Genomic DNA, 11,691 nt, shown 5'->3' with positions numbered 1-11,691 from the left:
ATTTGTAGTTTTTTGTCACTTTTTTGCCATTTTTCTGACCTCCCCCCTTACAAAAATTCGAGCAATATTTTTGGAAGGATATTGAAAATCCTTGAATGCAGATCGATAGTCCTGATCCTGGAGGCTCCGGAAAAGAATGTCCTGGCGAAATCGATCAATGTCCTGGCGAGATATGGCCTCGACAAAATGATCCTTTTTCATTTCTTAGCTCTAGAATCCACAAATCCTGGCGCAGGACGAAAGGACATGGTTTCCTAGAAAGTCCTTGATGATCTCTATCGATTGGCATCAAAAAAAGTTAGGGTCATCTAAGGATGCAGGACATGAAATTTTCTGCAAAGGTCCTTTTTTCCACCTATTTGAAGGACATTCCAGGACATGGTAACGTCAGTCGACGCGCATGAGCAAGGGCTTCCATCTGGCCCAAGGACATCCCGCTCCTTCTTAAAACTACCGAGTTTTGAGCACTTTTCAGTTTATTTGACTTGTAATTTTTCCAAGTCCCAAATTGAAGCAAAAGTTTAAAAAAATCTAGAAAAAATACAAAATCCTTAATATCTCAGCTCTCCGCAGAACAATCGGGATGTCCTTTGCACCAACGATAGTCCTCAATGGTTGGAATGTTTGGGCACCACTTTCGTCCTGATCCTGCAAAGGACTCGCGAGTTAATTAACATTTTTTCCTAAACAAAAAAGTCCTTTTATCTCAGCTCCCAAAAGGACATTCCAGGATCTGATAGTGTCAGTCGATGTGGATCATCAAGGACTACAATCTGACCAAAGGACATCCTGATCGTCCTTTAAATGACCGAGTTATAAAGACATTTGTAGTTTTTTGTCACTTTTTTGCCATTTTTCTGACCTCCCCCTTACAAAAATTCGAGCAATATTTTTGGAAGGATATTGAAAATCCTTGAATGCAGATCGATAGTCCTGATCCTGGAGGCTCCGGAAAAGAATGTCCTGGCGAAATCGATCAATGTCCTGGCGAGATATGGCCTCGACAAAAAGATCCTTTTTTCGTTTCTTAGCTCTAGAATCCACAAATCCTGGCGCAGGACGAAAGGACATGGTTTCCTAGAAAGTCCTTGATGATCTCTATCGATTGGCATCAAAAAACGTTAGGGTCATCTAAGGATGCAGGACATGAAATTTTCTGCAAAGGTCCTTTTTTCCACCTACTTGAAGGACATTCCAGGACATGGTAACGTCAGTCGACACGCATGAGCAAGGACTTTCATCTGGCCCAAGGATATCCCGCTCATCCTTAAAACTACCGAGTTTTGAGCACTTTTCTGTTTATTTGACTTGTAATTTTTTCAAAGTCCCAAATTGAAGCAAAAGTTAAAAAAAATCTAGAATAAATACAAAATCCTTAATATCTCAGCTCTCCGCAGGACAATCGGGATGTCCTTTGCACCAACGATAGTCCTCAATGGTTGGAATGTTTGGGCACCACTTTCGTCCTGATCCTGCAAAGGACTCGCGAGTAAATTAACATTTTTTCATAAACAAAAATATCCTTTTATCTCAGCTCCCAAAAGGACATTCCAGGATCTGATAGTGTCAGTCGATGTGGATCATCAAGGACTACAATCTGACCAAAGGACATCCTGATCGTCCTTTAAATGACCGAGTAATACGCAGTTTTTGAAAAAATTTTACACCAGTGACCTACTAAGTAATTCTGTTGGCCTGGTACTTCAGATTTTCTCCAGTGCGAATTTCGTCGTTTAAAGTTCAAAAATCGGTGCCCGCCAAATTCAAAAATCCCGGCTGGCGGTTAAATTCAAAAATTCAAATGCCCAGAAGTCCGTTACACATTTCATAAAAATTTTAAAGCAGTTACCTACTAAGTAATTCTGTTGGCCTGGTACTTCAGATTTTCTCCAGTGCGAATTTCGTCATTAAAAGATCAAATTTCGCTGCCCGCCAAATTCAAAAAATCCGTTTGGCGGCTTAATTTAAATATTTAAATGCCCAAAAGTCCGTTACACATTTAATAAAAATTTTAAAGCAGTTACCTACTAAGTAATTCTGTTGGCCTGGTAATTTATATTTTCGGCGGAGCAAATTTCGTCATTTAAAGTTCAAAAATCGGTGCCCACGAAATTCAAAAATCCCGCCTGGCGCTTAAATTCAAAAATTCAAATGCCCAGAAGTCCGTTACACATTTCATAAAAATTTTAAAGCAGTTACCTACTAAGTAATTCTGTTGGCCTGGTACTTCAGATTTTCTCCAGTGCGAATTTCGTCATTAAAAGATCAAATTTCGCTGCCCGCCAAATTCAAAAATCCCGCCTGGCGCTTAAATTCAAAAATTCAAATGCCCAAAAGTCCGTTACACATTTCATAAAAATTTTAAAGCAGTTGCCTACTAAGTAATTCTGTTGGCCTGGTACTTCAGATTTTCTCCAGTGCGAATTTCGTCATTAAAAGATCAAATTTCGCTGCCCGCCAAATTCAAAAAATCCGTTTGGCGGATAAATTCAAAAATTCAAATGCCCAGAAGTCCGTTACACATTTAATAAAAATTTTAAACCAGTCACCTATTAAGTAATTCTGTTGGCCTGGTAAATCATATTTTCGCCGGGACAAATTTCGTCGTTTAAAGTTCAAATTTCGGTGCCCACGAAATTCAAAAATCCCGCCTGGCGCTTAAATTGAAAAATTCAAATGCCCAAAAGTCCGTTACACATTTCATAAAAATTTTAAAGCAGTTACCTACTAAGTAATTCTGTTGGCCTGGTACTTCAGATTTTCTCCAGTGCGAGTTTCGTCATTAAAAGATCAAATTTCGCTGCCCGCCAAATTCAAAAAATCCGTTTGGCGGCTTAATTTAAATATTTAAATGCCCAAAAGTCCGTTACACATTTAATAAAAATTTTAAAGCAGTTACCTACTAAGTAATTCTGTTGGCCTGGTAATTTATATTTTCGGCGGAGCAAATTTCGTCATTTAAAGTTCAAAAATCGGTGCCCACGAAATTCAAAAATCCCGCCTGGCGCTTAAATTCAAAAATTCAAATGCCCAGAAGTCCGTTACACATTTCATAAAAATTTTAAAGCAGTTGCCTACTAAGTAATTCTGTTGGCCTGGTAATTTATATTTTCGGCGGAGCAAATTTCGTCATATAAAGTTCAAAAATCGGTGCCCACGAAATTCAAAAATCCCGCCTGGCGCTTAAATTCAAAAATTCAAATGCCCAGAAGTCCGTTACACATTTCATAAAAATTTTAAAGCAGTTACCTACTAAGTAATTCTGTTGGCCTGGTACTTCAGATTTTCTCCAGTGCGAATTTCGTCGTTTAAAGTTCAAAAATCGGTGCCCGCCAAATTCAAAAATCCCGGCTGGCGGTTAAATTCAAAAATTCAAATGCCCAGAAGTCCGTTACACATTTCATAAAAATTTTAAAGCAGTTACCTACTAAGTAATTCTGTTGGCCTGGTACTTCAGATTTTCTCCAGTGCGAATTTCGTCATTAAAAGATCAAATTTCGCTGCCCGCCAAATTCAAAAAATCCGTTTGGCGGATAAATTCAAAAATTCAAATGCCCAGAAGTCCGTTACACATTTAATAAAAATTTTAAACCAGTCACCTATTAAGTAATTCTGTTGGCCTGGTAAATCATATTTTCGCCGGGACAAATTTCGTCGTTTAAAGTTCAAATTTCGGTGCCCACGAAATTCAAAAATCCCGCCTGGCGCTTAAATTGAAAAATTCAAATGCCCAAAAGTCCGTTACACATTTCATAAAAATTTTAAAGCAGTTGCCAACTAAGTAATTCTGTTGGCCTGGTAATTCACATTTTCACCTTGATTTCACACCTCTCTGCAAGATTATCGAGATGTCCTTTGAACCAAATGTAGTCATTGATGCTAGTATATCGTTACAGGTTCATTGTCCTGATCTTACATTCAGGTTCTCTAATATTTCAGGATCTGTTAGTGCACTTAGGAGATAGAATGGATGAATCCGTGCCTGGCCTGCTTTGTTTTTCCAGGACCATTCAGCCTCCTACTCTAACGACCAACTATTTAACTCACCTCTGGGCCTCGTTTGAGCAGGTGAAGCTGGATGCATTGCTGCTTCTACTGATGATGTGGACAATGATGACGTCGTGGACTTGGGGCGGGCACGAACCAAAGGCGAATTAAAGTTTGGCATAGAATGTGATGGAAAATCCCAGGCTAAGACTTAAAAACGGATTTATCTTCAGGTTTTGCCAGACAAAATGTTGAATGTAATTGTAGAAAGAATTCTCTCTCTAGTCATAGTGATAGGCATAAAAAAGCATTATTCAATTCATGAGTTTAAGATGATTCCCTAATATTTAATGGGCCCAATTAAGACAGTTCTTTGGCCTTAAAGGCATTTTAATGAAAACTGGCCACAAATAGTAATCTTTGACGATTCCACGTATTTTCAATTCAGAATAAAGAGACATCTTGATAAATATTGTGATGTATATTGTCATTTAAAATTGAAGTTAAAAGCTTGAAAAAGGGATATTACTTTCGAAAATTTGTCAAAGTTAGAGATTCGAATGTTAAGAGTTTTTAAAGACTATTTGAATTTTTTCATTTTGTATTTTGGTAAATGAATAAACATTAAATCAGCTCAACAATTTTCAAAATTCTTTCAATTCTTGCTTGCATTTAGGAGAGGTAAGTGAGAGTTGGCTTGAGGTTTGAGTTCATCATTAATGATTTAACACGATCATTATAATTACATTTGAGGGGAAATGTGGACATTAGGTTGATATCAATAAGCCAAATGCCTGCCAGTATGTTAGACAAGAAAAATAAAACCCCAAAAAAAAAAAAAAAAAAAAACTAAAGTGCTGATGCCGCTTGGACTTGCCTCATTTGGTGGCATGGAAATGCGCGCGCGTTTCAAACTAAATTGCTTTAAATTAGCTTTTCGGCAACAGCGCATCAGCGGCAACAAGTGGCCAAGTGCCGAGCAGGTCTTCATTTGCACTGGACAACAGCAACAGCAACAGCAACGGCAACAACATCAACAGCAACAACAACAATTCATCAATCCATCCATGCAGTGGATGCCACAGAGAGCCAGTTCAAGTGCTCACTAGCTCAGGTCATCATCATCGTGGTCGTTGTTGCTGTAGCTAGTGGATGATGCTGCACGTGTATGTATGTGGATATGGATGTGGTTGCGGTGCTTGTGGACGGCGGTGATGTGGGTAAGCGGTACGCCTTTGTACTCATGCCGCACTCGCTTTTAAGCCAAAGTTTATGGCACTGGGCGAAATGCACGGAATGCACACAACACCATGGTCGGACCATAAAACTCCCTGGCAAATCTGCGTATTTCACATGTCCCAGCAGTTCTCCAAGAGCAACAAGAACACCACCAGCAACAACACCAACTAGAAGAGATGGCCAAAAAGAAAAAGAAGAGAAAAAAGCAGCAGCAGCAGCAGCAGAGTAGAGAACAAGTGCATGTTGACGACGTCGACGTAAGTTTTGCTTGACAGATTTATGGAATTTGTACCTTGCAAAAGTATTCCTCTTCTTTCGTTTTTCGTTGGCTTCTTTTTTTCATGAAAATTTTTTGTTTTGAAATTTCGCAGATGAAAAAAAAAAAACCCAAAAAGGTTAAAAGGAATTGACGATGGGATGGGATCTACCGCAACGTTTAACATCTTGTAGGTGGTCATGCAATTACAGGACAATTAAGCATATAATAACAGCCATTTGATGGATTGAATGCCGAAGCCACAGTTTGCAGAAATGTCCCAATGGAATGGAATGGAAAGCAGGGGGTAGAATATTTAACAAATACCAAATAACTTGATTGATGTATGTATATGAATATAAATAAAGATTACGAACTTTAAAATGATTGTCGTGTGCTCTCTTTAGTGATGTGGGGAAAGCGATAACAATTAGGATGAAGGGATGAATTCACTTGTAAACTTGCTAATTCTGCTTCAATCAGTCGATCTTTGCTTTCCACCGTTGGTCAATACGATGGTAGACAACCTCTAATTGCTTTTCAATTCTCTTTGAGTGCGTCTGTGTTTTCTGTTGTTTTGTTCTTCTATCGTAGCGCGTGCTTTACTCCCCTGGCCATTTAGCGGCACTTGCTTTTATCACCCAAAAACGTTGGAGAATTCGAAGAAGTCTTCCAAGAATAGAAACAAAATCGTCTAATCCCCCGCGAGGCTTAGAACTGGTAGCCGCTTTGGTGCGCCTGGCCGCCCCTTACCTCTCTCAAAGTCTTTATCTTTATCCTCCTTCCTCTCTGTCTCTGTGAAGATCTGTAACAATTAGTGCTGCTGTTAGATGGCTTTTGTTTGCCTTCTATTCTTGTTTTGAGATTTTATTTTTTCATTATCATTAAAAACAGCTTATAATTATTTGTAGAACGCGCGTCTCGCCCGCCGATTTGAAAACAATTAAAATTTTCAAAAATGGTCAAGTCAAACAATTTTTGGCCATTAATCAAAATTAAGCTACCCCATAAAAGAAAGAAGAAGAAGATGGCAAAAAACACAAAAAAAAAAAAAAAAACAAAAAAACACAAAAATTGTCTGATTGAGTTTCCGCATTGATTTAAAGAAGAATTCAAATTTAGTCGATTTTGAGATTCATCAGATGCAAATTGTTGACGACCTGATGGAATTTGATTTATGTTTTGATTTATACATCGATTTTGGTTTCTCGATTGCTTTTTGGCTAAAACTTTTCTGCCATTTTTATAGTTGTTGTTGTTGTTGTTGTTGTTGTTGCTGCTGCGGTTATGGTTATTGTTGTTATTGTTGTTGTTGTTGCTGTAGTTGGGCATCAATCATAAGTGACTGCACTTAATGAACTTTGGAGGCGAGCAGTTAACGCTCATTAAAGTAGCCAACCGCCACTAATCATGGGACCATCTCCACCTTCTCCTTCAACCTGGACCACCCTCTCCTCCTCACCAATGCCACAACCACAACCACCCAAATACTGTGTTCTGTGCTGCTTGCTTTGCCCTAGGTTTGTTTTTGGTTTTTTCATCTTTTTGTTTTTTTTGTTTTTTTCAGTTAGTACAGTTCGGTAGTCTTTTGCTACCAAAGTTCGACCCGCACATGGGGGCTTTAGCTTTGGTGTTTTGATTAATGATCTTCCTCTATGGCGACCGATCAAGCAGACGACCGACCGACCGACCGACCGACCAACCACCACCTGCTCCGAAAGTGGAAAGCCCTTTTTTGGCTTTGTTCAAACGATCGGCAATCGGCAATCGACGGCGGGTTAATAAACTCTTTTAGTCTGCTTCATATATGGTAAATGTTGTAGAGTCATGTGTATAAACTATAACAGTTTCATTAACTGTGTCCAGCACATTAATTAAAACATTTTAGCCAAGAGCGATTTATACTTTGGCCCTGCAAGCGTCCCAACGGTTTGGGGGGGGGATCGTCAAGTGATTGTCTTACTCACTGCTTACACTGACCGACACAAGATTACTACATTGGCACTTGTCACCGATAACTTTGGATCGCATTGGACTTCATTTACAGATGAAGAGTAATCAAGGGGAGGAAAGCAAGTGAAACTAATGGTAACGAGAACGAATAGACAAGGACAAGGTACACCTTCCGTGGTAAGAGAAAGAGGATTAAAACTCTTGACTTCAGTTGAAAGAAATCTGTCATCAGAACCTAACACCTATTATAACATTTTCCATTTAAAATTAGGAAATAACTTTGAAAATACAAAACCGATGAAAACAATAATGCTTTCTTTGTCTGCTTTATTTTTAAACATAGGGAGAGAATGACATGAAGAGACATTCAAAGTGCTTTGCCTTGATACTGCCAAAAATTGATGTGGATACAAAAAATGGTTTGGCTAGTGTAATGGGCTTTGACCTAGTGGATGGAATAGCATATTTTTTCATATATTTATTGATAGTAGACTACTCACTACAACGCTCAGCAAAGGTAATAGCAACATTTTATAAACAACTTATTTCCTTAATTGATTGTTAACAATGATTGCAGACGACCAACCCGACCGACCAACTGGGTCTACATATATTTAGTTGAAGCACGCTTCTTTCACACTGTTAAGTTGCAACTCGATTGCCTTTCGGCCTCTGCCCGTGACTCTGCCACAAACTGAATGTCTACTGCTGGTTTTCGAGCTGCTGGATGCTGGTTGCTGGTTGCTGGCTGTTGGCTGTTGGCTGCTGTCTGCTTAGCTGCCTTTTTGTATCTATTAACCACGCACTCCATTATTATTTAATAACATATTTCTTAAGTATCTGCCAACCCAGTTCGGCAGTTTGCCAGTTCTTGACCATAATTTGTGAGGATCGACCAACCTCCTACTCCATCCACCAGCCACCATCCACTATCGTAGTCGTCGTCGTCGTCGTCGTTCAAAGTGATTGCCACCCCATTAAAAAAAAAAAAAAAAAAAAAAAACCCAAGAAACGTTTCCATGGCTCCTGCCACAAACGATCACTCAATAAGTCTAGACAAAATGTACCTCGAAAGCAGGCAAACTTAGTGAAATCTTCAGTGATTGCTGCTGCTGCTGCTGCCGTAATGGATCAGCACGTTGCCCAGAGTTGCCTAGTTGCTGGTTGTTTGTTGGGTTCCCTCTTTGTGTGGAAGACTTCAGCGCACGGTCCATCATATTTGTTGCATGATTATGTGGTAATTGCGGCTGTCAATAAAACTCCCCCGTTTTATTCTTTTTATTCATTCCACTACCCCGCCTAGATTTCCAATCATCTCAACTGCCATGGACCCATCTACATACATACATACGTTCGTACATATGTACATGTCTATCAATGTATACTTGTATGGCAAACAAATGAAAAGCCATGTTGTATGTAGCCGGAATGAAATGAGATGAGATGAGCTGAGCTGAGCTGAGCCGGGTTGAGTTGAGGCAGCAGCAGCGGCATCAGAGGCAGCAGCTCCCCTATACCATGATTTACTTTGACAAAGGAGTGACATACAAGTACTTAAGTGATTTCTTTACACCTTTTATGGAGTAGTTAATGTGGCCATGGTATGCGCAACGCCTCTGGCATTGAGCAAAGTCATGCCATCATAACCGTCCCCTTCCCGCAATCGCCTCATCGACACCATCAGCCCAAAACGATACCCTGCCCTTCACATCCCTGAGATTCCTCGTCTCCTCGTCGTCAGGGCCCAATACTTGTCATTTGGCACTTAGCGGCGTTTAGGCCGCGGCTTTTGTTACCACACCAAGTGAGTTACAGAAAGAGAGATAGAGTGAGAGCCAGATGAGTGAAAAAGACGACAATACAAACCTTCTATATACGAGTTTCACATAATTTACGCTGATCAATATGTAAATCTCAAGTGCAGCTACTCCATAAATATATGTCGATTATTTTCCCAACTCTTTAATAATTATGATAAAGTAATCCAACTTGCAATGGGTAGACATTTTATATATACAAAGATCTTATATAGATGAATAAAAATTTAAGAAAAACCAAAAATTGACTTTTCTTTTCTCTTTCTATGAAAAGCCCCTTAAACTTTTCTTCCTTTGATCTTGTCTAGATCTTTCATGGAATCTAAACTCAGTAGTTGTAAATTTGTGAAAAATATTTAGTTTGGATTTCGCTTGATATTTGTTTTTCTTTCTAGAAATGTATTAAATTTTACTTAAGTTTTAGTTTCATTTTGATTTTACTTTCTCAATTGAATTTTCATGGTAACATTTCAATAGCATTTATTAACTTATCTGCAATACAATTTCCGTTCCATTTGTGGCCAGGCTCTTAAGCCAAAGTGTTGGACCGCAGGCAACTGTTTCTGTTTCTGTATCGGTTTTGGTTTGGGTTTGGGTTTCGGTATCCGTTTCTGTTACTTTTTCTGGTCTTCCAAATTAGAGGAGTGTGGGCGTGTTGGCGATATGTTAGTGTTATGCTTGTTACACAGTTTTCATCGAGTTCCCCAATCCATCCATTTGGTCTCCATGTTGTTGTTGTTGCTGATGTAGTTGTTGTTGTTGTTGTTGTTGCTAAACTTCCTCTTTATATTGTGCCATCTGGGAGTTCCAGACGGCGTAGCGGAGCGGCGTTGGTGTTTTGCCATCGTCTATGCTCTTGTAGGTGCAGAAAGTGATTCAGGCTATGGGATTAGGGTGTAGCCTCTGCTGCTGCTAACGCCTCCGTTTCTTTATTTTTCGTCTTTCTTTTCACTTAATGCATTTGGAGCATATAAATGGAGCTAGAGACGAGGCCAAGACAACACAGCCAAACACAACACAGCACGGGAGATTGGTAGCTGGGTGCGTCTTCTGCTGCATCAACTGAATCGACTCGAGTCAAGTCGAGTTGAGTTGAGTTGAGTTGAGCTTGTTAACGCGCCGGGTGCTGGGTGTTGGCCAATCTTTTAAAGATCAAACAATAAACCTGAAGATCTTCTCTTCCTCATTTACTCCTCTTTCCCCAATCATCTCTCTTAGTCACTCCTTCCATCTCCCCCTCTCTCTCTCTCACTCACTTTCTGCTTGTGTGTTTCTTTCTTGTTCTGTTTTGCATGCAAATTCTCTGGCAAAGTCAAAGTGTCAAACAATGTCAGTGGGAGAATGTGTCTCGCAATTGAAATTTATTTGCACTACTATTCAATGCTGACAATACGGATAGAAGATTGGCCCAGAAGCAAACGCGGCTAAGAGCTGGAGCAGGAGGAGGAGAAGGAGAAGGGTAGGGAGCGGAATAGTCAGTCTATGCTAGCGATCTCTAACCCGTCAACTCGTCAAGCTGTGAGCGTCACTTCTGCAAAACGACAAGAAGCCAAGCCTGCCAAAGAAGACGAATGCACAGAGAGAAAATATTGAAAAGAGTCTCGATTTCGAGATATTATCAACCTGTTTAGCAGCTGTTGTGTATAAACATTTATAATAGGAATGAGTAAGAGATATATTATCAGACCTGATACAATTATTTAATGTTAATTTGAACAATAAATAACCATGCAATATCATTACTCTCTATGTCCAATTGTTTTTATGTTTAAGTACCTTTTCTTATCTATCTATAACTATTTCTTATCATGTGATGGCAAATTGGATTTTCTTTTGCGTTTCGCCAAGTGCATAATAGACCGAGACCTCTCATGATCTTATGCTCTTATGCCCAGGGCCCCAAAGGCAGCATTTGTCGCTTTTTCAATCGGCTTCACGTCCTCAGTCTTCTTCTGTCTGTCTTCTATAGCCAATTGCTCCCCAGAGTTGGAGGAACTGCTAGAGCTGATGCCAATGTCGTTGTTGTTGCTGCTGCTGCTGCTGTTGCTGCTACTATTGCTGATGTTGCTTCTGCTGTTGTTGCTGGCGAGCATTTGCAAAATGTCAATCTGCTGCTGCGCATCAATTCAAGTGTGAAATAAATAGAAACGAATTCAGGTTGCCAGTTGTTGTTGGTAGTTTTGCTGCCGTTTCTGCCTAAGCATTTGCTATAATTTTCACGCCATTTGCTGCCTTCAGACTGGCTGACTCTTGGTTAAGGAAGACCTGCAACAGGCAGCAGGCAGCAGACAGAAGAAGGCAAAAGGAAGGTAGTCGGCAGTCAACGGCAACTCGCGAAATATGTTGAAAGTATTTACAATTACGCAAAGATTGATTGAAATAGATTTCGGATTGATTGGTATGCACAGCATTGACATACAGTCTTTTGATTTTTCTCTC

The sequence above is a fragment of the Drosophila tropicalis genome, unplaced genomic scaffold (genome assembly GCF_018151085.1).
Source record: "Drosophila tropicalis isolate 14030-0801.00 unplaced genomic scaffold, ASM1815108v1 contig_443, whole genome shotgun sequence".
NCBI lineage: Eukaryota > Metazoa > Arthropoda > Insecta > Diptera > Drosophilidae > Drosophila > Drosophila tropicalis.
Note: the sequence above shows the minus strand (reverse complement) of the source record.